Source organism: Hylobates moloch, unplaced genomic scaffold (genome assembly GCF_009828535.3).
Source record: "Hylobates moloch isolate HMO894 unplaced genomic scaffold, HMol_V3 SCAFFOLD_22, whole genome shotgun sequence".
Taxonomy (NCBI): Eukaryota; Metazoa; Chordata; class Mammalia; order Primates; family Hylobatidae; genus Hylobates; species Hylobates moloch.
Window position 1 is genome coordinate 17,309,949 of NW_026652297.1, and position 23,608 is coordinate 17,333,556.

General features: G+C 41.1%; 1 protein-coding gene across 6 annotated transcripts in view; it reads right to left on the reverse strand.

Annotated features, from left to right (window-relative positions):
• The window catches only part of TMEM108 (transmembrane protein 108), a 371,331-nt gene that overhangs the window by 230,150 nt on the left and 117,573 nt on the right, over positions 1–23,608 (reverse strand). For 2 of the 6 annotated variants that reach the window (XM_058433326.1, XM_058433324.1), the window contains exon 1: positions 22,274–22,503. The exons of the other annotated variants lie outside the window; for them this stretch is intronic. The gene's annotated coding sequence lies outside the window, so the exon portion shown is untranslated. Of the gene's footprint in view, positions 1–22,273; positions 22,504–23,608 lie in introns of those variants that run through there. 6 annotated transcript variants of the gene reach the window in all.

The following is a 23,608-nucleotide window of genomic DNA, read 5'->3' on the forward strand; positions in this document are numbered from 1 at the left end:
TGGGAGAACCACTACTCTCTTCAAAGCTCTCAGACAGGGACATTCAAGTCTGCAGAGGATTCTGCTGCCTTTTGTTTGGCAATGCCCTGCCCCCAGAGGTGGAGTCTACAGAGGCAGGCTGGCCTCCTTGAGCTGCGGTGGGTTTCACCCAGTTTGAGCTTCCTGGCTGCTTTGTTTACCTACTCAAGGTTCGGCAATGGCAGGTGCCCCTCTCCCAGCATCGCTGCCACCTTGCAGTCTGATCTCAGACTGCTGTGTTAGCAATGAGTGAGGCTCCGTGGGCGTAGGACCCTCTGAGCCAGGCTTGGGATATAATCTCCTGATGTGCCGTTTGCTAAGACCGTTGGTAAGGCACAGTATTAGGGTGGGAGTGACCCGATTTTCCAGGTGCAGTCTGTCACCCCTTTCTTTGACTAGGAAAGGGAATTCCCTGACCCCTTGCACTTCCCTGGTGAGGCGATGCCTCACTCTGCTTCGGCTCACGCTCGGTGTACTGCACCCACTGTCCAGCACTCCCCAGTGAGATGAACCCGGTACCTCAGTTGGAAATGCAGAAATCACCTGTCTTCTGTGTCAGTCATACTGGGAGCTGTAGACTGGAGCTGTTCCTATTCGGCCATCTTGGCTCCACCCGCCAGCCATTTCATTTTTTAGGGTCACTTCTAAAGTTATGTGGTGATTAACTTTTGAGACCATTTTGCATATGTGTGCTGATACAAATTAAAACCCAAGTAGACCACATTGCATGCTACCTCATGAATGTTGACAATAGAAGGAATACCTTGTCTGTAATATACCTTCACTTCTGAACTGAAAAGTTGAGGAAGAAATTTAATTTTCTTTTTTCCATAAGTCAAAAAAACTTAACAGCTAGTGTGCCCAGTTTTCTGGTTGACCTCAGCAGATGAACAGATAGTGTTAATTCAGATTGCAGAAATGATCTGAATCTTGGTTTGTGTAGATTTACAACCTACATGCAATATTATCTAAATCAGATAGCTTTTACAAATTTCACATGTGTACATAGTCTCCCTCCCACCCTCTTCCATATCCGTTAGTTACTGAACTTTCTAAACTGGCACTGAAATATTACAATGTTTTGTTGCACCAATTTTACAAACTTATGCAGTGCAACACATGTTATTTTTCTGAGGCAAACCAAAACTAAATTTCTCAAAGTTCTTGCTGCCTTCTTTTTGCTGCCTTCTTGAGCAGCATTTGATGGACGATCTGAACTTTTTTACATTGGTGTGGTAGTCTGTTTTCATGCTGCTGACAAAGACATACCCGAGACTGGGCAATTTACAAAAGAAAGAGATTTAATGGACTTACAGTTCCACATGGCTAGGGAGGCCTCACAATCATGGTGGAAGGCAAGAAGGAGCAAGTCACGTCTTACTTGAATGGCAGCAGGTGAAGAGAGAGAGCGTGTGGAGGGAAACTCCCCCTTATAAAACCATCAGATCTCATGTGACTTATTATCACGAGAACAGCATGAGAAAGACCGGCCCCCATGATTCAATTACTTCCCACCAGGTCCCTCCCACAATACACGGGAATTGAAGATGAGATTTGGGTAGTGACACAGCCAAACCATATCAATTGGTAATAGATAAAAATAAATCAGATTGCAAGTTCTTTTTTAAAATCTTAAACCATGTACCAAGTTTTTGGTCCAAATTGTGTATTATACGTTAAACCTAAGTTGCAGTCTATTAACCAATATGACTGTATTTCCGTAAGCATAGTTATGTTGAAATAAAGTTTTAAAAAGCACAAAAAAACCCCTGCCCAATAGCACCATGCAACATTCTTTACTTAACACAAGATGTACATAGCAAAACCATAATGAAAGTAATTTAAAAAATCTATTTCAGGGCTTCATTTTATTTCCTTTATTTGCCAAATGGCACCTACCATGTCATTATTGTCAAATTCTACTAGAACCTCATTTGTTAATAGCTACTTATGTGATTCAAAGCAGTTTTCCAACATCATTTCTAATGACTTCATAAATATTAGCCTTGTAAACAGTAAACATTTAATAATTTCTATAAGAAGCAGGAAAAGGTAATGTTTAAGAATAGGACCCTGGAATCAGATTGTCCAGGGTCCAATCTTTGTTCTATCATTTGTAAGCTACATGCCCTTGAAAAAAATTACTTAACTCTCTATAAGTCAGTTTCTTCATCTGTAAAATGAAAGCATGAGGACAATTGCATCCCTGTGAGGGTTAAATGCAAAAACCTTAGAGCAGTGTCTGGCATGCAGTAAACACTATGTATGGGTTATCATTATAATTATTATCATCAAGGTATGTAATGAATCTTTAGCATTAAGAGTCCAGGTATGTATAAATCAGGGGAACTTTTCACACCAAAAGTGGTAAATGAGACACTAAAGTAGATAAGTGACAGACTCATGGTTCTTGCAGGAAATTGTGAGAATGTAGCCACTGGTGCTTTTTGATTCTCTAAACGTTGAATCCTCATAAATAGAATACTTAGTGATTTATGCTTGGCTCATTTAAGAGTTAGGTTTTAAAAAAAATGTGTAACTTAATGGAGTCCTCTCATAACTGTAATTGAATAGACATCTATTTAAGTAAATTTTGTGCTCTTTTTCCTCCTGCCCCATGCAGTGCTTCTCAAATCCTTTTATAGAGGAGTCTCTAATAAAAGATGCGAGTAAACTAATATATATCATCCTAATCCCACATTCTGGAGTCCTGAGGTACAGTGGAAAGTGACCTCTTTAAGCAGGAAATGTCCCTGAAATCTCCTGTTTCATCTTTACAAAAATGTGTATTTTGAGCCCATGGTGGCATGCACCTGTATTCAGCTATTTGGGACACTCAGGCAGGAGAATCACTTGAGTCCAGGAGTTTGAGGTTGCAGTGAGCTATGATTGCACCACTGCACTCCAGCATAGGTGACAGAGCAAGACTCCATCTCTTAAAGACACATGCATATTTTGCTTTATATTCCACAGTAGGCAATATGACTTTAATATAAATATAATTTTTAAATTATATACTAGCAATAAAACTTGTTTATATTATTGTGCCCCTAACATCCTTAAGCAAAACTGATACTCTCTGAAAGCACATCATATGCATCCATTTATACTAAAGCTTTGCTAACTTCTTTCATGTACCTAGTACGGGTAGACAAACTACAATGTCGATACAGAGATTAATAGAAAGCCAGTCATCACCATCACCATCTATCTGGTGGTGAATTATCTAAATGTCGGAGAGAGAAGTTAGGCAGAACCAGTGACCACAGGCTCACAAATGAATAAATAAAACAATGAAAAAACATCTACTCGTGACCAGCTTGCCTTTCAGTGATACATCTTGCTGATAATACCTGCTTTTAGTTACCTAATCTTCATCACTTGTCTGAATGTTAGGAACATGGGCTGGGTGATACGGGGTTTAACTATTGATTCTCTAGGGGAAGGCAAATCAAACTGGCCACGTCTAAGATAATGCATTTGTCAAAAAATTAAACCCCCACAATTCAGCAACAATATCTATATTTTTGAGGCATCTATTCCTAGAAATATATATTAACTGATATATATTGATATATCTCCTATCATACCTTGGAGATATGTTTCTTCTTTCATTAAAAAAAGCAGTATATTTTAACAGATTTTGATCTTTTTAAAACTCTCACTTTAATATTTTGATCATTTCTTTGTTGAAGCAAAATGATGTTTAGTGCTTGTACACCACCAATACCTAAATGCTTTTTTTTGGATGATGTCTTAGAGTGTGTTAATGTGTTTCTAAATATTGGCTGCATTTTAAACTAAGTATTTTTACAATTAAAAGTTTGTTACCACATTTTACTAGTTTTGGTTTAACCATGCTTTAAACCTGTGATTTTTCTTCTCTTCACTCATACCTTAGCTGAGAGTTGGGAGATCCTAGAGTTTACATCAGGGTTTTGAATAGGTAGCATCTTAGAAAATTTCTTTTTTTTTTTTTTAACTGAACAGAACCAGAACGATGGCCTAAAACATTTGGGTGGCCTCCATTGTCTTTTCTGTTTCATACAACTTAGTCTTGTGTTTGCATACGTGGACAATCTGAATATTATGGGAATATTAGTTTTTCTACAACAGTTACATAAACTGAGCTAAAAATGCTTAGTTTTGAATTATTTCTTTTTTTTTTTTTTAAATCTCCCAGGAAGCACACATAACCATTCTTTACAACCAGATGGAAAACAACATTAAGTCATCTCTTACCATGAAGTTTTAAGAAAATGTTACTTTAATAAAAATGAGAAAGCTGTGGTGTAAAAGTTATCCCCCTTTCCTTATCTCTCTGTTAACATCAGAGCAGTATTGAAATAATGAATGCATTGTTAATGAACCCAAGAAAATAAAAACGATAGTATCTGATCCCGCCCTTGTTTCCAGTGCATCTGCGCTGAGATGGTCTGTTGTTATTCAACCAGCTAATCACCATCTTTTGTTCGCATCACTGTGTTTTTACTCATTGAGGCTAATCTACACAGCCATCTGGTATTTGACAGATAATTGCTTTTTCTAAGTCCCACAGAGCCTGAAAAGCATCTCGGGGGAAACTGAACTAGATACATTCTTCTCAGGTAGGGCAACAACTGGAGCCAAGACAGAGGGAAGGCTACAGTGATAATTTTCAATTGGGGTACACATTTTGTCCCAGGTTATAATAAATCTGGAGTTATATGGGAAATGATAGCTTTGATAATATTCCGTAGTATTATGACTTGTTACAGAATCTGCTTCCATTTTCCCTGGCAGCCTCATCTCCTTCCAGAACAACTGAATAAGCCAGCAACTCTAGGGCTGAGGCTCAGAAATCTGCAGCATTCACAAGCTCTCTCATGTGATTCCACTGCATAGTCCGGACAGTAGGAAAAAAATAATGAACAACACAGTCCCTCTGCTGTATAGATATTTTAGAGTTCTGTTTATAATAGGATTTTGTTTACAATAATTACTTTTCTGATAACAAAAGAAATACACGCTTACTGCACAAAGCTTAGAAAATACAGAAAGTCCAAAGATGAGTACATAACTATATCATCCAATGATAAAGTTAATATTGCATACTGCTATGGTTTGAATGTGACCACAAAGTTCATGTGTCGGAAACTTAATCCCCAATGCAACAGTGTTGAGAAGTGGGACCTTTAAGAGGTGATTAGGCCACGAGGGCATGAATAGATGAATGCTGTTATCTTGGGAGTAGTGTGTCCGGAATTAGTGGGTTCTTGGTCTCACTGACTTCAAGAATGAAGCCGCGGACCCTCGCAGTGAGTGTTACAGTTCTTCAAGATGGTGTGTCCGGAGTTTTTTCCTTCTGATGTTTGGACGTGTCCGGTGTTTCTTCCTTCTGGCGGGTTCGTGGTCTCACTGACTACAGGAGTGAAGCTGCAGACCTTCGCAGTGAGTGTTACAGCTCATAAAGGTGGTGCGACCAGAGTTGTTTGTTCCTCCTGGTGGGTTCGTGGTCTCACTGGCTTCAGGAGCAAAGCTGCAGACCTTCACAGTGAGTGTTACAGCTCATAAAGGCAATGCAGACCCAAAGAGTGAGCAGCAGCAAGATTTATTGCGAAGAACGAAAGAACAAAGCTTCCACAGCATGGAAGGGGACCCGAGTGGGTTGCCACTGCTGGCTCAAGTGACCAGCTTTTAGTCCCTTATTTGGCCCCGCCCACATCCTGCTGATTGATTCATTTTACAAAGAGCTGATTGGTCCATTTTACAGAGTGCTGCTTGGTCCTTTTTTACCAAGTGCTGATTGGTGCGTTTACAATCCTTTAGCTAGACAGAAAAGTTCTCCAAGGTCGCACCCAACCCAGAAGCCCAGCCAGCTTCACCTCTCAGTAGGTTCCTAATAAAAGGATGTGTTCAATCCCCTTCTCCCCCGCTCTCTCCTCTGCTTTCTTGCCCTTCAAGCCTTCCGCCATGTGAAGATGTAGCAAGAAGGCCCTCGCTAGATGCGGGCCCCTTAACTTTAGACTTCTCAGCTTCCAGAATTGTAAGAAATACATTTTTCCTTACAAATTACACAGTCTGTGGTATTCTATTATAGTGTGTAAACCAAAAATAAAATCCTACCTGCCCCCACAACTGACTGAATAGGCCCCTTTGTGGCCAAGGCAACCCCATAAAAATCTTAAAACTGAGTTCCCAGCCAGGATGGGATGGGAGGCCAGACATGCCTCATTACATCCCTTCTCTTTTTCAGTTTAGACACAACTGGCCAGCATTAATGTCAAAATAGAGATCATAAGACTGACAAAACAGACTCTCTGTGGCACTAATATACCAAATTATAAACAGGACGTAAGGCCATGCCAGGAAAGTGTTAAGTCACACACTCCTACCCTTGGAATAAACTGAAAGGTGACAGCGTGCTGGCAGCCCTCACTCGCTCTCGGCACCTCCTTGGCCTTGGTGCCCACTCTGGCCACACTTGGGGAGCCCTTCAGCCCGCCACTGCACTGTGGGAGCCCCTCTTTGTGCTGGCCGAGGCCAGAGCTGGCTCCCTCTGCTTGCAGGGAGGTGTGGAGGGAGAGGTGCAGGCAGGAACTGGGGCTGCATGTGGTGCTCGCGGGCCAGCACGAGTTCCGGGGGGGCATGGGTTCGGCGGGCCCCACACTCCGAGCGGCCAGCCGGTGCCACCGGCCCTGGGCAGTGAGGGGCTTAGCACCCGGGCCAGCTGCTGTGGAGGGTGCACCAGGTCCCCCGGCACTGCTGGCCCACCTGTGCCATGCTTGAATTCTCGCTGGGCCTCAGCCGCCTCCCCACGGGGCAGGGCTTGGGACCTGCCGCCCACCATGCCCAAGTTCCCCCACGGTGGGCTCCCGCATGGCCCGAGCCTCCCTGATGGGCACCATCCCCTGCTCTGCGGCCAGTCCCATGGACCACCCAAGGGCTGAGGAGTGCTGGTGCACAGCACGGGACTGGCAGGCAGCTCCGTCCGTTGCCCTGGCGCAGGATCCACTAGGCAAAGCCAGCTTGGCTCCTGAGTTGGGTGGGGACTTGGAGAACTTTTATGTCTAGCTGGAGGATTGTATATGCACCAATCAGCACTCTGTGTCCACCTCAAGGTTGGTAAACAGACCAATCAGCACTCTGTGTCTAGCTCAAGGTTTGTAAACACACCAATCAGTGCTCTGTCTAGCTAATCTAGTGGGGACTTGGAGAACATTTATGTCTAGCTAAAGGATTGTAAATACACCAATTAGCACTCTGTGTCTAGCTCAAGGTTTGTAAACACTGGAGAACTTTTATGTCTAGCTAAAGGATTGTAAACACACCAATCAGCACTCTGTGTCTAGCTCAAGGTTTGTAAATGCACCAGTCAGTGCTCTGTGTCTAGCTAATCTAGTGGGGACTTGGAGAACTTTTATATCTAGCTCAGAGATTGTAAATGCACCAATCAGTACCCTGTCCAAACAGACCAATAAGCTCTCTGTAAAACGGACCAATCAGCTCTCTGTAAAATGGGCCAATCAGCAGGATGTGGGTGGGGTCAGATAAGGGAATAAAAGCAGGCTGCCCAAGCCAGCAGCAGCAACCCACTCCAGTCCCCTTCCGTACTGTGGAAGCTTTGTTCTTTCACTCTTTGCAATAAATGTTGCTGCTGCTCACTCTTTGGATCTGCACTGCCTTTATAAGTTGTAACACTCACCGTGAAGGTCTGCAGCTTCACTCCTGAGGCCAGCGAGACCATGAACCCACCGGCAGGAATGAACAACTCTGGACGGGAGGATGGAACAACTCTAGACACACTGCCTTAAGAGTTGTAACACTCACCACGAAGGTCTGCAGCTTCACTCCTGAAGCCAGTGAGACCACAAACCCACCAGAAGGAAGAAACTCCGAACATATCCGAACATCAGAAGGAACAAACTCCGGACACACCATCTTTAAGAACTGTAACACTCACTGCAAGGGCCCGCGGCTTCATTCTTGAAGTCAGGGAGACCAAGAACCCACCAATTTCGGACACAAAACTGCTTATTTATGAGTAAATTAAACGATTTCTTTCCAACTTCTATTTTTAGTTCGGGGGTGCATGTGCAGGTCTGCTACACAGGTAAATGTGTGCCATGGTGGTTTGTGCACAGATCATCCCATCAGCTACGTATGAAGCCCAGCATCCATTAGCTATTCTTCCTGATGATGCTCTCCCACCTCCCAACCCCACCCTCCAACATAAACTATGTTTTAATTGTCACAAGGTTTTTCTTTTTCCCTAGCAGCTACAAACACTGGCCTTGATATAAGCAACATTAAAATAATTACAACTCATCCAGCTCACAGATGCTAACTGAACCCCTGTTCTATCAGCCATAAATACAGCTTTATTGGACAAGACTGATTTCAGTAACTTTCTCCTGATGAGAAGACCACCAACCATGGATTGATTCTGGCTGGTTCACAGATGTTACCCACTTGGGTGCCTTCATGCCCTGAAAAGACCTTTTGACATATAGGGCCTAACTGTAATACATTTAAATGTTAAGTGTCCACCCCAAAGTGAAGATAGGTGTATGTTATATGCATGTTTGTCTAATACACGTGTTAGGACCAGCTTCATGAATATTCATAGCCCCCTCTGTAACCTGTTCAACATATATGTTTAGCCAACCTGTTTAGCATAAAGCTCCTATCCCAAACCCACCTCCTCCGAAGTGGGTCTTGGTCAGAGGCAGGCTTCTCAGACTGTGGGATGGGCACCTTGCAAGCTATAATTCTTAAGAAAAAATGAAGTCTCCTCTCTTTTTCTAAATTTATAAATTGTGTGTTTTTTAAGGTGCCAAAACAGACTGAAACACATATAAACCTGCAAATACTTCTTTTTCCAAAAAGTGAGATACACACAAAACAATCTATAGTCTCTCTTTTCTCCACTTACCAATATGTCATGAGGAGTTTTTAATGGGACATTGTCTTTTTATAGATCTGTAATCTGTCTTACAGTATATAATTTTAAAATGCTCTTCTCTGTCACTTCGAATCATCCAATATGCAGTGCATTTAAGTCTGCCCAGGCCTAATCTCCCTTTGGTATTTAGTCCCTCAGGAAGATCTCAAGAGCTGCCTTTTAGGTTCCAAAGGAGAACATAAGCCTTCACAAAGCCCCTCCCTCACCAGGAAAGGGTGGTCTGAAGATTGTCCTCAATCCATGCCTTACAGCCACTCTGCTCTGCTTCTCTTTTGAGCCTGAAGAGTGATACAGAAATACACCATGTAAATAGAGATGTTTCTTTAGAAGCCTGTAGTCTTTCTGGGTGTTCAATGATGACACAGAAGAATAGCTTCTAAGAGAATCAAATGGCATTTCATATAATTTATTTTTAATAAGTATTTATATTCCTTGGCTCAAAGGCAGTAGTGTTTATACTTTGTTACTGTAAGTGTACAAATGTGTAAAAAATATTTTCCCACTAGATAGTGTACATTCTTCATCTGTGTAGCTATGCACTTTTGTCAATATGGTGCTCTGGTTGGATACATTAATGCTTTCCCATGTGGACTTTAAATTACGCATATTATTCATTTTTTTCAATAAAAATGAGACCCCTCTTGTGAACATTTAAAGGTCACAAAAGAAGTGACTCTTCTATCATTTAAGGTGCACAAGAACTCCCTAACATTATCTCATTCAAGGGTCACAAGAGCCCCCTAACATAGCCAGAGTTGTCATACTTAGCTGCAAGATCTTGCCACAGTCACCATTGTGTCAGCAGTGCCAAGCACAGTGTCTGGTACACAGGATTCATGAACAGCTGAACAACATCAGGTTAAGTGTTTTGACCACATCATGTGGACAGTAAGATAGCAGAGTAAGGATGCTCCCAAACCTAAGATTCTCACTACAAGTTCAGTGTTGCTTCTACTATATTGCACTGTCTCCTGCCATTCCAGCTCCAATACAAAGATTTTCATTCAGACCCACCAATCATATGACACAGGGTGTTCTGTGTCCAGCTTAGAGACTCCCCACTTATTCAAATGATCAGGCTCAGGAGACAGGCTAGGCTAGAAACTGTGTTAAAGCATCGGTGTGTGTTCAATTACCGGAAGAACTACCCTTAGTCAGAGGTGTTCAGTCAAGCCAGTAAGAAATCCTGGCTCCCATCACCCTTGCTGTGACTTGACACTTGGTCTTGTCTGCTGAGATTAATAAAAGTATTCTTGTCATATAGTAGAAAACGGCACTAAAAATATAGTCCATGCGAAGGCAGACACATAGAGATGGTTGTGACAGCTGTTCTATAAATTGATCTGATTTAAGAGTCCAATTCTACTGCTTACAAAGAGAAAACCATATTATGAAGAGTTAATCAGACTGTGTATCTTTGATAGGAAGTTATAAAATGGAAACCTAGGTAAGGGCAACTAGAAATAGGCAAGATCCTAGCTTGGAATATTGTGAAAACTGAAAATCAGGAACTTGAGACTCAGACAAGTAGCTGTCAGAGAACAATCAAGTGTGGAACAAACCGGGGCCTTCACCAGCAGCCTAAGCTGTGGGAAACTCGGTAGCTAGGGATGATTTCAATGCAGAGGGAGGAGAAAGATGACAATAAGAGGAGGATGCCACACCCAATGGCAAAATTATCAGAAGACTCATAGATTCAGGCCCCTGAGCATCAACTCTCCCACCTCTTAGTGAGGCACAGAGGTCTGAAATATCCTCCCTCTCTTCATAGTCTTCAAGGCTGCAGCTGCAGTTCATTTACATCTGATGTTCTGATAGAGAAAGGTTTAGGGAGTCAGAGGAAGGAGTGTGAGCCCCTGTATAACTGTCTCCAAGGCACAGTCCCCACTAGCCTGGCTAGGGCAAACAAGAGCATCTCTCCTTCCTCTACCCTTCTGCTGTCCACCACAACAGCTATTATCACTCATGATTCTCTGTTCTCCTCATTACACCCTCCTTGACCCCTATGGTATATAAGGACTATTTGGACAATGCACCCTTCAGTGGCATAAGTTGGTTGGACAACATCATGCCATCCCAGGGGAACATGTGTAGTTCCCACACTTCTCTTGGCTGTTGCCTTCCACTCTGTCCTGCCTCTTCCCCACTGGGCAGGGAAGACAATGGCCAGTGTATAAGTTAATTTACTCTAGGGGGGATGGAGAGAGGAAAAAGAAAGTAAGGCAAGAAGCCAGTAGCCCATCTCAGAAAAAAGGGTTCCCCAACCTGTCCTCTGCTTTCTGAGTCTCTTTCCCTCATGAATATTTATGTGTAGCTCTTTAGCTTGGCACTCTCTGGGAGATGGCAGCTGAGAGGCTCAAGACTGTGGCCACTAAAAGCAATGGAGAACTGACAGGCATGCAGTTAGAAAGCAAGCAACAGACATTAAACTCAAATTCCTTAGATGTAGACTTCCTACTAAAATCTATATGGGGTGGGAGAAAACCCCAGCCCCAGATGTTACTATTATGTCCATGTTACCTTTTGGAAACCACATATCCAGCAAACTGTTTCATATGCTGCCAGAAATAAACAGACAGAATGCAGCTGGGAACTCTGAGCTGTGCTACTCTGCAAATCATTTTACTGCATACAAATGACAGCTATTATACAACTGGGATCCCCCAGGGAAATAATTTCTATTCCCAACTCCGTTTATAACCTGATGAGTCAGTTGAGGTCAGCAGGTTGAAGCAGTGTATTAATGAAGCCAAGGGCTCAGAAAAGATGCTCTAGTAGACCTGGATATTTTGCACAGTAAAGACCTGCTTTCCCAAGACCACATCCTGTAATCTTAAAGATCTGTCTTGCAAATGTGTGCTGGACATAAGAAAGCTGAACAGAGGGCATTGATGGCTCTGGAAGCCAGAACCCCACTACTGGAGAAACAATTCAAAGATAAAAGTGACCAGGACACACTCCTGTCTTTAATATGACTCCCACTTTAGGAATCAGGGTCACTGTTACCACTGTGTAGTGAGATCATTTTTCATCTTGGTCTGCTCACTCAGGCTGACTAGTATCGTGTTCTTTTCCTTGTCTCTAATAGTTCCCCTTCCCTTTTAGGTCCAGTTTCTAACCTACGGTAGTTACAAACAAAATAATAAAGCAAGTCAATAAGGTTCCAAGGGAGGACCTATAGAGTAAACAAATGGTTTTAATGCACAAGCTTTGTGATAGTAGAGATCTCCTTCTATTCTGGGTTCAAAGCTCTGTAGCGGGACACCAAGATTAAAGAGATCTAGCTTTTGTATATCTGGAAAAAAAAAGTCTAGGATTCAATGCTCCACAAGTACAGCTATTTAGGATAGTCTTAAGTACTCTTCAGTTTAGAATACACTCACATCTTTAATCAGTTCCCTTTTTTTTGCTGTATGTCTAGCAGGTTAAAAAACTATAAACCTGAGTATTCCCAACCTCACTTCCACCACCCCCAATTTCACTCTAGGTTCCAATGTGCCTGTGTGACTCCTGACCTTTTCTGAATGCTGATTTAGAAACTGGGGCCAAAAAAGAGGTAACAACAGCACCTGAAGGCACTTAGCCAGGTTTTCGAGGAGCTCTTTGGTTGGGGGTTGGCAAACAGACAGAAAGACACAGTTGGCAGAGCTGCCATGTGTGTTGAATACTGTACCAGAAATGGCGAGACAAGATTTCAACAAGTTCTGTTACAGGTGAAAAATACACCTCTCACTTTGGGCATTTTTTTTTTTTTTTTTTTTTGAGGGAATGAGTAAAGATGTTAGTTGCTTTTAGTCATATTTTTCTGCCACACAGTTGTTTATTTGAACATAACACTGCAAAGAATCAGGACTCAATGGAACCCCAGTTATATTTTCACATTTTTGTTTTTATCTAACAAAATAATAATAGCTAACATTTATTGAGCACTTACCATATATCATTTATTCATTCAATAGCTATTAATTGAACACCTATCTACTATGTTCCAGGCACTATTCTAGGCATTGGAGATACAACAGAACAGGACATGAAAGGTCCCCGCCTCATGGAGCTTATTTTCTAAGGAGAGTAGAGAGACAATGGACAAATATACGAGAGGCAGAAAGAGTGACAGAGTGGCTACTTTAGACTGAGTGATGAAAGAATGCCTCTAGAGGATGTTAAGGTGAGAGCCGACGGTGTGAAGAGGCCAGCCATGTAAGATCAATGGACAAGCACTCCAGGAAGCAGAAACTGCATGTACACAAGTACCAATGCAAGTACTCGAAGTGTTAAAACAGAAGGTTGGTGTGGCTGAATCAAAAGGGCCTGGTACAAAATGGTGTCCAAGGTAGAGGCGGGACAAGATCATGTGGGGTTATGCAGGCTTGGGTTTGATTCAATATGCCAAAAATTGAGAAGTCACTGGAGGATTTTAAGCAAGAAACCGATATGATAGAATGCTCATTTTTAAAAGATCGTATTGGCAATAGGTACAAAACTGCTTTTGAAGATTGTGGGGAGGTGTGTGTAAGCAGGAGGTCCAGTTAGGAGGCCATTACAGGGGCTCAGGTGACAGTGTAATATCAATGTCAGACATCATGCTTTGCATCAAATCCTTAAACCACCCCCCAAAGAAGTCTACAAAATTGCACAAGGACAAAGGCTTGGCACCAAAGGTGGTGCTGGACTGACCCAGATACCAGATACATAAGAAGTGGAACAGGATGGCTGGGCTGAGTGGCTTGCAGAAAGTAGGCAGATAGGTCCTCAAAGTCAACAGAGGTTTGAAGGCACAGATAGGTTAGCAATGACAGCAAGGAATTGCCAACTGATTAGATCTACCCTAGGAGAAGCTCCATCAATTTTTCTGTAAATGGAAAGCATTTGAAAGTGGCAGTCCATGGTGGCCGTGTCAGCCTGGCTATGCCCCATTGCAATAAACCTGGCCCCAGCAACCAAGGCTAAAATACTTATTTAACCTAAACCTGGAGAAGCAGCATTCAATCTGAATGAGTCCTAGGACTCAGTGATTTCACAAACACAGCATGGAAATTAGGCCTTGTCTGGTTCCTGACAGAGGAACAGAGAACATCATTTAGACGCAAGGCCAACTCCTTAGGTGTGGCTATGTTGAGGTCTGGGAACACACACATGTTCTCACAGTCTCACACCCAGACCCACTAACCAAGGAAACATCGCTATTGGTTCTTCATGTGATTCCACTGAGCGGTGTCAGTTCCTCTTCTCGCACCAGCGCCACTTTCTAGAACCAGCTCTGAGGACTTTAACTGAGGCTGAGTGACCCATAAGAGGAGCAGCAGCCCTAAAGGAAGCCTGCCTACCTGGAGGGTGCCTTCTGCCTCAGATGGGCCAGAAAACCAGCCGCCTCTTAAGCACACCACAGGAAAACCCTGTAGTTCTCCACAGAGATGGCGTCTGTCAGCAAAGAAGGTGACTGTGAACCTAGCATGTTCTATTTGATTCTGGCCTCTCCCCATGCTTCTCAACATGGATTCTTACTTGCAGTGACATCAGGGGCCAAGCCATTACATTCTCTCTGCACCTTTGCTGGGTCCTCTTAAACAAAGCAGGACAAAACAGAAAGACATTTCACGTCGTTTATGAAGAAAATTTCAGAAAAAAAAAGTGAAAATGAAAACAGAAGGGATACAGGATGAGCATAGAGTAGCAGTTAAAGAAGAGAGGTCCTAGAGCCACGCTGCCTGGCTTCAAGTCCCAGATCTGCCACTAACAGTTGGGTGACGTTGCATGTCATTTAACGTCTCTGTGACTCAGCTCCCTCATCCGCAAAATGCAGATAACAACAATATCCGCTCACAGGGCTATGAGAAGTAAGTTAACATGAACATGTGGAAAAGTCGCTGGCCCAGAGTTAGAGGTACCTAGGGGTTATCATCATCATAGTGGGCTTCTTGAATCTGAACGTAAACCCGTAGGGCTGCTCCTGGAAAAAATTATACCAGAAAGACACTGAGTAAGGTGCAAGAGCCCTCAAAGATCAGGTCATCAAAGGGGTGGATCCTTTGGAGTGAACGGAGGAAAGTAAGTTAGCTACTCAGAGCATGGATAAATGCAGCCAAAGAGAAGAAAGAGAAATACACAGATGACAGATGTATTAATGTTTTAAAACAGCTAAATTCCAGGGGAATGGGCCATGGAGACTTACCTAACTAGATTAGCAAAGCTAGAATAAAAACTAGTTTATAGTTGGAAAACCATGAAGTATATCATAGTGATAAGTTCGTACTCATCACTATCGACTGGTGTGATAAGGGACACACAGAGCAGCTCGCCTACTTCCTTACAATAGTGGGGAATCATAGAGGATGATCTATCAGAAACCATGGATGTCATGAATGAAGATCTGGGGAGACAATGAATGTAATGTTTTCCCTTTTTATATGGAAAGCCTGCATTTTTGCTGTCCTTCTCTGGGTGATTCATCACATTCACCAACAGATATAGCATGCTTGTGACATTTTCCCTGAATGGGAAAGGGTGGGAATTCTTACAGCCTGCTAAACATACATACATGGCCTGAGCTGTTATTCTGCTGTGTTAGCCACCTATTCACAAACCTTGATTGGCAGCTGGATGACATTAGCCAGCTATGGGAAAGGCCAAAGGAGACAGTAACTATGGACATTTAACTTTATGATAGCTCCTCTCATGATTGACTATTTAACTAAATTAAATCTCCTGTCCCTCATCCTTGAGATGCTGAGTTCTCCCAGTACTGCTGGAAGATGGACAGTGCTCCTTCACATCTCCTGCCACAAACACTGCACACACTTAGGCTCAGGAAGGGGACTGCATGCCAAAGTTCAATCACACTTCAATATGCATGGCAGAATGATGGGCAGTTTCTCTTTGACTCTGGCATTTTTGATTTTCTATGAAACAAATGTCAAAGATGTTAAAGAACTAAAAGATTTGCTTCCTTAAGTCAACCTATGTCACAACAATTTCTTTCTTTTTTTTTTTTTTTTTTAGACAGAGTCTCACTCTGTCGCCAGGCTAGAGTGCAGTGGCGGGATCTCGGCTCACTGTGACCTCCACCTCCTGGGTTTAAGTGATTCTCCTGCCTCAGCCTCTCAAGTAGCTGTGACTACAGGCGCATGCCACCATGCCTAGCTAATTTTTGTATGTTTAGTAGAGATGGGGTTTCACCATGTTGGCCAGGAGGGTCTCGATTTCTTGGCCTTGTGACCCGCCCACCTTGGCCTCCCAAAGTGCTGGGATTACAGGCGTAAGCCACCACACCCAGCCCATCTAACCAGTTTGTAAGATACATGAGACACCACAGAGATAAATATGGAGGGCAGAACCCACCTCTGTTTTTTTTGTTTGTTGTTGTCTGAATCTGTTATATAAGAAGGAGTTAAAAGGACTCACAGGATTGTTAAGAGGCTTAAAGGAGATAACCCACTTGTCTAGTACCTGGCATATGGCAATGTAGGCTTTACTCCAAAAAGAAGGGTTAATCTGTTCAGTCTAAAGAGACTGAGCACTCAAAAGGCCATGTTGTAGTCTGCAGTGCTGGCACTAACCAGCCTTTCAACAGAGTCACACTGGGCTAACTGTTATCCAGAACCGGGGAAGCTCATTCGCCTGGCTTACACACACCCTGAGAGAGCTATATTCAACAGGATACACGTAAATCCTCATTATAACTGATGGCTTGGATCATCAGTTACTGACTGTTACACTGAATGCTTACTATATTCTTTAATGCAGATAAGAGTTTAATATAAAGTAGCTATGTTTTAGGCACCCTCCAAGAGAACTTGCTATCTTTAACTTGTTAAAAGTACTCTTAAACAGAATGCCATTCCTTCCATGGCTCTCAAGCACCAGTTTATGGCCACATGTTCTAAAATGGGTCCAATTTTCTCTAAGTGAGAAAAAGGTGTCAAGGAGAGTAAGAACTTAAAATCTGAGCAAGAGTTTACTTTTCCAAAATTTATAAGACTCAGGTTTAATTTAGTGGTAATAACTACAGACTTTTTAAATATATATATGTGTGTGTGTACACACATAAAGGTATAGCTTGTCTTTAATTATATTCAGCCACTCTTTCAAATATTGTTATGATCTGCATAGAAACTTTGTCTTGACCAGTAACTTTTCCCTCCAATTAAACTTTTGAAAAATAGAAGTAGACAGAAAAGCCCAGTTCTAGTCCTGGTCTGTAGATACCTTAAATACTTAACAGAAAAGAAGAGAAAAAGACATGACTGGGTTGAAGCCAACATCTTTTTTGGAAAACTGGAGTTAAAAACGGTAGCAAAGATATTAACAAATCTAACATGCAGCAGATGCATGTCTAAAACCTGGATATCCAGGTACTCAAGTAATATTAAGAATGATTGGTATACATTCTAGCCAGACTGTTCCAGGAAATTACGTTGCAGTAACAATCCCAATATCTCATTATTTTAACATGACAGAAATTTGTTTCTTGTCAACATCAAGTAGCTGGGGGCTTTGCTCATCATAGCCACTCAAGGGACCCCAGGTCAATTAAGGCTTCACATTGCTTCCACAATCCCAGTGACGGAGAAAAAAAGGGGAAAACAATGATTCACACACAGGCTCTTAAAAGCTTCCACCCGGAAGTGGCATATATCCACTTGGGCCCACATTTCATTGGCCAGAGTAAGACACATGGCCATACCTAACTGCAAAGGAGGCAAGGTAGTACAGTTCTGCCACATGCTTAAAAGGCACAGAGGTGGACATTTCTGTACATCACAAATGACAATCTTATATAAGGATCCTGCACTGCTCTTTCTCATCTGTTATCTCATTTAATTTCTACTCCACCCTTGTAGTTTGGGTTCTATCTGCATCCCCTTTTACAAATAAAAATAGCCAAGCCTCAGAGAGATTAAGTGACTTGCTTAAATCACATAAATAGTAAGTCAAACAGCTTTTGGAATTCCATATTATAATATTCTAGTTAAAAGGCTATTGTGGTACAAATCTTTGTTCTCATAATTTGAAGTACATTCTAACTTATTTGTACTATTCATTAAATGTTATCTGATGCCACTCATCTCTTCACATATACTATACATGTACTCGATCTCAAATTCTGTGCTTCCTGAAGATATAGTGTCACATAGTTCCTTGCATTCGCCACAGTATCTCAGCTACTGCAGAGACACAAAAGGCAAATATTTGTAAGTCTGTCTTAGTTGATTTGTAAAACACCTACAGAATCACTATTTTCTGAACACCAACCCTGTACTTTGAGTATCTCAGGAGAAAGAAGTTAACTAGAAAAATTAAGGCTAGGCCTGGGCAACATAGCAAAACCTTGTTCCTACCAAAAAGAAAAAATAAATAAATAAAAGAAAAAATAAAAACAAGATTGAAACTGGACCCTCACCTTATGTATTATACAAAAATAAACTCAAGATGGATTAAAGACCTAAATGTGAAACCTAAAGCTATAAAAACCCTGTAAGATTACCTAGGAAATAACATTTTGGATACAGAATCTGGCAAAGATTTCATAACAAAAATGCCAAAAGCAATTTCAGCAAAAATTGATAAATGGAACCTAATTAAACTAAAGAGCTTTTGCACAGCAAAAGAAACCATCAACAGAGTAAACAGACAACCCACAGAACGGGAGAAAATATCTGCAAACTATACATCTGACAAAGGTCTAATATCCAGAATCTACTTAAACAAATGTACAAGCAAAAAACAACCCCATTGAAAAGCAGGCAAAGGATATGAACAGACCCTTTTCAAAAGAAGATACACATGTGGCCAACAAGCATATGAAGAAATGCTCAATTATCACTGATCATTAGAGAAATGCAAATTAAAATCAAAATGAGATACCATCTCATATCAGTCAGAATGGCTATTATTAACAACTCAAACAATAACAGATGCTGGCCAGGCTGCCAAGAAAACGAAACACTTGTACTCTGCTGGTGGGAGTGTAAGTTAGTTCAGCCACTGTGGAAAACAGTGTGGTGATTCCTCAGAAAACTAAAAACAGAACTACCATTCGACCCAGCAATCCCACTACTGGGTATATACCCAGAGGAATATAAATCATTCTACCATAAAAACACATGCACACATTATGTTTATTGCAGCACTACTCACAATAGCAAAGACATGGAATCAACCTAGATAGCCAACAACAATAGGCTGGATAAAGGAAATGTGGTATATATACACACCATGGAATACTATGCAGCCATAGAAAAGAATGAGATCACTTCTTTTCCAGGAACACAGACGGAACTGGAGGCCATTATCCTTACCAAACTAACGCAAGATCAGAAAACCAAATACCACATGTTCTCACTTATAAATAGGAGCTAAATAATAAGAACACACGGACATAAAGAGGGGAACAACAGACACTGGGGCCTACTTGAGAGAAAAGTGGAAGTGGGGAGAGGTTCAGGGAAAAAAGTCCCCAGGTGATGAAATAGTCTCTATACCAAACCTCCAAGTCATGAGTTTACTTATATAACAAACCTGCACATGTACCTCCAAACCTAAAATAAAAATAAAAAAAATTTTATTATTATTATTATACTTTAAGTTTTAGGGTACATGTGCACAACGTGCAGGTTTGTTACATACGTATATATGTGCCATGTTGGTGTGCTGCACCCATTAACTCATCATTTAGCATTAGGTATATCTCTTAATGCTATCCCTCCCCCCTCCCCCCACCCCACAACAGTCCCCAGTGTGTAATGTTCCCCTTCCTGTGTCCATGTGTTCTCATTGTTCAATTCCCACCTATGAGTGAGAACATGCGGTGTTTGGTTTTTTGTCCTTGCAATAGTTTGCTCAGAATGATGGTTTCCAGCTTCATCCATGTCCCTACAAAGGACATGAACTCATCATTTTTTATGGCTGCATAGTATTCCTTGGTGTACATGTGCCACATTTTCTTAATCCAGTCTATCATTGTTGGACATTTGGGTTAATTCAAGATGGATTAAAGACTTACATGTTAGACCTAAAACCATAAAAACCCTAGAAGAAAACCTAGGCAATACCATTCAGGACATAGGCATGGGCAAGGACTTCATGTCTAAAACACCAAAAGCACTGGCAACAAAAGCCAGCATTGACAAATGGGATCTAATTAAACTAAAGAGCTTCTGCACAGCAAAAGAAACCACCATCAGAGTGAACAGGCAACCTACAGAATGGGAGAAAATTTTTGCAACCTACTCATCTGACAAAGGGCTAATATCCAGAATCTACAATGAACTCAAACGAATTTACAAGAAAAAACAACCCCATCAACAAGTGGGCAAAGGATATGAACAGACACTTCTCAAAAGAAGACATTTATGCAGCCAAAAAACATATGAAAATTTTTTTTTAAAAAAAAAGTCTACTACTTTATTGTTATGGAGAACTTAAGACTACTCCATTTGGAGATGTCCTCCATATACCACCTTCATTTACAAATACAAAGTTTTGTATTTGTAAATACATGGCGCATGTAAAGTGCCTGTAAAGTGTGGCTATATGTGTATGTGCTTCCCTTTTTCATCACATCAAATCATGTCACACACTACAGACAACACATCATTCTTACTATGTACAACCATTGCCCATTTGCAGACTTCTGTTTGCCTTTCTTTTGACACTGAAAGTTCCTTTTTGTGAATTCACTAAAAGTCATTTTTCCATCATTAAGTCATTTCCATAATTTCCCCAAAGGCAGATTTTTTCTGAAAACACTGGAATGAATGCAGTGCTCCTGCACAGGACAAGATTGGAAGGATCAAAAGCCAAGTGCTTAATTAGCACCAGAGTCTGAATAAAAAGGAAAAGTGATAATGGTGAAACCAGTTTCCTGATAGCTTGTCTGATCTGTCTTAATCTAACCACAGACTAAAACTCACCTGGGCATGCTACTTAATTTCTCACTTTCCTCACTGTAAAAGTGGGATAATAACAGTACTTATTTCATAGGGATGTTGTGGGGATTAAACGAGAATGCATAAAACACAGAAAATGTCTAATACATAGTAAGCACTCACTAAATGTTATAGCTATTACTTTCCTTTGAATTTTGCCAAATGCTTCCACTTGAGCCAACTGAATTCAGATATTAACATATAATGAAATTTTAGGGCTGGAAGGGAATTTGGAGTCTATCTGCTCCAAAGAAATTTAAGGCATTTGCCTGGAATCAGTTTATGAGGGACCCAAGATGAAATCTGAGTTTCCTGACTGTTAGCCTCATGTAATTTTATGTATAGGAGGAATGTCTTATTTAGAATGGTGTTTGACACAATGGTCTACTTGATTCTGCACAAATCAAATTTGATTTTCTTCAGTTAGTGTTCATTTCCTCTGAAAATCCATCTATTTAAGCACAGAGAACACAACCAATCCTCATGATTGTTAAATCCTGGCCTGAGTACAAAATGAAACAGGCCCAAATATTGAATCAAAGCTCTTTGCAGCCTAGAGGTAGGACTCTAGTCTGAAATTAGTTCTATTTTGCTCACCAGCTTAATGATATTGTCAGTTGTTTTTTAATTAAGTCGCCCTTAATTGCTACACTGAATGAATTTTAAGAGCTGGCAGAAATGCTTGCTGTGTTCCAATGCACTTTAAAGTGAAAAAATTTAAATTGGTTCTCTTTTAAAAGGCTTAGATAAGGGCATTTCAGAAAGCAGCTTAAACATATTTTTTCCAGGTAATAGGGGTCTGGAAATTCCAGCAAGTTTGCATGTTCTCCAGGCTCTAAGAGTTATATTCTCATTCCTCCAAAATACGCCTTTGAATTGCCTTATCTGTGAAACAGAAATCATGATATACAGGGGAGATATACAGGGGTCATGTGACAAAGGCATAACCCAAATAGATGACGACAATTCCTAAAACAACTATAAAGATGGATTTCCTGTTTTTATTCTTTCTTTCCAAAATCAAATCACTATACAACAGAGAGCAGTGTGCTATCTAGCTTCTCTTCTGCCCTTATGAAGGTTCAACTGAGACACTTCTTGAACAAAATAAATGAAGTGAAGTCAGCATACGTTGCCATTACACTAGCAAACAAAGAAACAGATATTGCCTCCTTCTAAGAGAGCCTGTTGAAACAGTAACATGAATTCCCAGCAGACCAATTGTTTGCACAATATGCTATTGCTGTTCCTTAGCAACCAATGCCATTCTTCAAAGGCACTGTGAATGAAGAGTTAAATACCTTCTTCTGTCCCTTGTATCTAAAGTATGACTTGAGATTCTGATTAAAGTAAATGTTCTACTGGCATTTTGGAAGTACTCAACTGATGAAGCTCGCTCGTGGAGTTGAGTCAGATGCTGTTTTGGTCAACGGAAGTCTCAGACAACCAAATAAATACGTCATCACCCGATTTGTGCAGGTCAGCTGTAGATGCATACAGTAGCATATGGTCTACTCTGGTTGGCATCAACCACAACATTCAACTCTCCATTCTCTTACTCAGCTCTCTTCTATTCTGCCATAGAAAGAGACAGTTGATGTGTGAGGCACTAAGGATATGGAGATGCTGTGAAATGTTTAACAAATAAACCTCTACTTAATTTAAAGTGACAAGATACCACAAATTTAATGACAATCTGCAATTAAAATATTTAGAAACTCTATATAATGGTTCTATTGCTATTTGAATATAAACACAAAAGAAAGTAAGATCTGTCAATGAAATACTTCATTAAATTAGGTTATAAACCATTAAGCCTGGTTTGTTACAATAGGCTCTTTGTTACTATTATTTATTTCTAGCATTAAAATTCTAGTTTAATGTCAATGATTTTCCCCTCGAGTTTCTATTAGACTCTTCTTACTGTTCAGAGGGCTTCTCAGAATATAAGAGATAAAATGGCTCTACAAAGAAAATTTATGCTTCATAGCAAAGATGACTTGTAATTTGATTTCCATGATGGTTTTCCCATTAAAGATCTCTGGAGTGGACTTCGGAAAGTCTTCTCAGTAAGCTAGCTCAGATTTAATATTGCTCAATTGTTCATTCATTCATTACTTTGTCCATTCATTTGACAAGTATTTGTTGGGCATCTTGGTGCCATAAACTGGGTTAGGGGCTAGGGATACAACAAAACAAACATGTTCCCTTCCCTCAGGATTACAGTCCTAAGGGGGCAACAGAAAATTAACAGCCAAATACAATGCAGCATGTCAAGTGCCAATGTCAGAGGAAGATCAATGCTAAAGGAGCACCTAGCAAGGTCCCCTTACCTAGACGGGGTTCATAAAAGATATCCTGGAAAAAATGGTAGCGAAACAAAAGAGCTAAAGGAACAAAAAAGGGTTCTTGGAAGAGGGGGTAGCAGGTACACAGGCCAGGAAAAGAAAGGCATGGCAAGAGAAAGAAATGGAAACTCATTACTCATATACTCACATTGGGATAATGAGCTCAAAGGAGGTAAACGGGACTGACCGGGAAATGTTGTATAAGCCAAATGAAGGTGTCTGAGTTTCCTTAAAAGTATGGGGGAGGCATTAAAGGTATTTGGAAAGGAAGGTGTGAGTGTTTTTGACTGTGGCCTAGTCTTCCTGCCATCTTGTACTTGTTGGATCGATGTTCACTGTGCCATCAGACTACTTCTCTCATAATGTCTCTG